We start from the raw sequence: 3764 nt of genomic DNA on the forward strand, positions 1-3764 counted from the left end.
GCTCCTGATCTCTTTGTGGCACGGGGAGAGGGTGTGGTACCTCAGAGATGTTGAAAGAGCTGAGTGCTTGGCATAAGCAGTTGCATCTAACCCAGGGACTCAACAGGTCACTAAAGTGGTCAGATTACAGGTAGCAAACCAGGTAGCAGTGGTGTACATGTAGCATGCCTATTATATGTAGGTCAGCATTTTTATTGGGACCTAGAAATTATTTCTAACTCATATCACTTTGGTAGCTTTCTGAGTTCTAGAGATTTTGCTTCTCTAAAGCTTTGGCAAGGAAAAACTATATTAAGTACAAGTTTTGGGTCTGTGGACCAGGTCTTGGCCTGAGAGCCACCAAGCCTTGCAGTGATGAAAGGACTTTTGGCATCATTAAACTTACTGTTACTGTGCTTGGCTTCCTGGCACTGTGTGGCCTAGTGGAATGCAGTCCTTCAGTCTGCCATACAATATTCTATACAATAAATGAATCTGGCTTGGTGCCTAAAGAGGCATGAAGCAAGTTGAGCACAGAGATGCCCATAGCACCAAGAAGAAGGGAGCGCATACTTCAGGGGATGGTAGTGGTAAGGGGGAGCATGAGAGGCTTAAAACTGCTCACTTATGTAGATGGTTAGATGAGAAGTCAGAGATCCAAGTACCTGTCTGAAGAGAACGATTTAACTTAATCCAAGAAGGTTCCCTACCCACTATAATGTGAGCAAGTTTTCTCAAACCAGGGTAATCGCCTAGCATTTTTGGAAAGAACTTCCTGGTGGTATTATGCTGTGTTGTCACACAGGTTTTCATCTTCAACCACATATAGAGGATGTTAATGTATAAATTATTGTTTGTTAATTTTCAGTTTTCCTTCACTTTGTCTGATCACTTGTTTCATTGCAAGGAAACATGTGCTTCATGAATTTTTGCAGTCACTTTGTAGACTGCTTTGGGATGCTGAGGTGAAAGAGTGCAGGTCTCCTAACCCTTCTGCCAAGCCTTAGCCTCCATGTTTTCATAATCAAACATACACTCCAATTCTTTCTTATCTGTATAAGTGCTCAGATCATTCCTAAAGTCATTGTCTCAGCTGTGTATTAACTGTAAAACAGCTTCACCAACAGCAAGTGAGCTGGTTCTTCTCCAGAAATATCTGATGATGAACTGATCCCCTTCTCACCATCCCCTTCCCATCCCTGGAAATAGAGACATGCCAATTTGTATCTTTCAGGTGAGCACTCCACTGATTTCAATAAACTTGTTTGTTATTGCACTTTCATGCTTGTATCTTAAGAAATCCTAGTGCATTAAGCCCTGTAGGGTACACACATGTCAAGTCCCAGTGGGCCTACATATTTCTTGAGTGTCAGATCTAGGAAGTCCTGTGAGTACCCAGCTGCAGCAGTGTACTCATGTGGGACTTTTGTTGCAACCCTTTAGGAGCCTGGAGACCAAGTTTCTCCAGGCTTTGTCAGCTGCTGAGCAGTAATTTTTTAGGATCTTCACTCTGGGAGGCTAAGGAAGCAGGTAGAGACTTAAGTCCCCATGTACACAAATCCCAAGTTTCAGTCACTATTTTCACTACACCATTCCAGTCATTAGGTTATCCCAAATTAAAAAACACCATAAGCCAAAATATTGGAAAGAAAAAAGCATCACAGAAACTATTTTCTCTGAACTTTCAGTCCTACAAGTCAGGAAAGGAAAGGAAAGGAAGAAGGAAAGGAAAGGAAAGGAAAGGAAAGGAAAGGAAGAGGAAAGGAAAGGAAAGGAAAGGAAAGGAAAGGAAAGGAAAGGAAAGGAAAGGAAAGAAAGGAAAGGAAAGGAAAGGAAAGGAAAGGAAAGGAAAGGAAAGGAAAAGGAAAGGAAAGGAAAGGAAAGGAAAGGAAAGGAAAGGAAAGGAAGGAAAGGAAAGGAAAGGAAAGGAAGGAGAAAGAAAAACAGAACACTAGAAATCTTTGTCAAAGTCAAAGCAAACCTTCATCAGGTAGTGAGAGATTGTACAGTAGTACTATATACATAAATTAATATAGTATATAATGACTCTGCTATTCATTCCAGCTTCAGAACACAGTCTTACTCTGCAATGATCTGTACTTTTCCTTCCTGCTTTCGTGCAAGCATAACTTATATTGCCGTATCTACAAGTTAAGAAGAGCAGAAGTGGCCTTGGAGCAACATGCTTAGCTGCAAAGTACTGAACTGTAGTGGAAAAATGTCATGAATGTGGATCTGATATGAATCACCAGCAAACCACAACCTCTCACTGCTTGTGGTAAGCTCTTCTGGTTGTGTAAACATAACTATGGTGATTTACCTCGGCTGAATACTGACAGGATGGAGAACCAGAAAACAAAACTTCATGACCATCCCAAAGCTGCCTTACCCATGAGTAAGTACTGTCCTGCCCCACATGATGACTGAGAGTGTGAGAGCCTTCTTGTCTGCTGGTCCCCAGGGTGTCAGGGCAGAGCATCCACAGCTCCAGCAGGTCAGGTCCCTACACAGCCAGCAGCAGCACCTTGTCACTCCCCTCCCTGCCCCACACATGGAAGATACCACTTTGGAAACCACTGAGTTTGATGGTTATACTAGTCTCTAAAATGTACTAACTTTATGAATAAATTTAAATGAAATCTGAATCTAAAATTTCAGGGACTAAAGAAAGCAGTGGAGACCCACGTCCCTATGTGCACTAAGTGCACGAGTATGTCCATCAAGTAAATCCTCCATTCAAGTCACTAGATCATTCAGAAGAAAATAGTCATGGTAGATCAAAATTTACTTTTTAAAATTTACTGAGAAACATGACATATTCCTCTTTCTTTTATTCATGAGTTATCAGTGACCAGAACATTTTTAGAGTTCTTTTAATCATTTGGATTTGTACAGCACACAGCTGAATGGGAACTTATTTAAGCCCATGGAGTGTTTGTGAGCTGTTTGCTTTGGCTTAGGCTTCAATACTTTATTGTTCTTTTTTTTTCCTCTTTTTTGGATTTATTTTTCTGTGGAAGTAGGTGATTGAAGAAGCATAATTTCACTTCTGTTTCTCCTTGCGATGATTTAGGAAGATAAGAAATGAACCCCCAGACACTACAGGCTGACTGTGCCAGTGTCAGATCCACCATCCTTCATAAATGTTACACTTCATCTTCCAAACTGATGACAATATTTGTGGAAAGCCAAGAATTTGACGGGGGAGCATTGGCCTCCAGAAAAATGTGGTTCTCTAATTTTCTGAAGAGATGTAAGAGGGCAAATAACCATTAGGTCTAAAACATACCAAGGAGGGGATGCAGAATGGAAAAATGGAGAGGAAAAAAAAAAAAAAAACCAACAAACATGCACACTCATACTCAGCCATATGACTGAACATTTGCCACTTCCATAGGATGCCAGGTTAAAAAAAAAAAAACAACAAACCAACAACCTCTCAGATTTGCTGAGATGACTCAAAGGACTGGGAAAAGTGAGGAGAAGTGAATGCAAGTTCTGTATTTGAACAAATGTTCCTGATGACTTCTGAATATGTTTGCTCAGTGTTAGTCTGATGACAGCCTGATCTTGAAAGAGAACAGGTAAGACTCTGTGATGACTCTATCAAATCTGTGATGGAGAGAAGCTTAAAAAAGCATAATGCATGCTCTAGCTCTTGCTTATTCATTGCTAATATACTGTTTGGCTGCAAAGCAGTCATGTCCTGGTCACCCTCATGTGTTGGGATTACATGAATAAAGGAATGTTACCCTGACTTGCCTGCCCAGCCTTCAGCAGATACT

The sequence above is a fragment of the Strix aluco genome, chromosome 2 (genome assembly GCF_031877795.1).
Source record: "Strix aluco isolate bStrAlu1 chromosome 2, bStrAlu1.hap1, whole genome shotgun sequence".
Classification (NCBI taxonomy): Eukaryota; Metazoa; Chordata; class Aves; order Strigiformes; family Strigidae; genus Strix; species Strix aluco.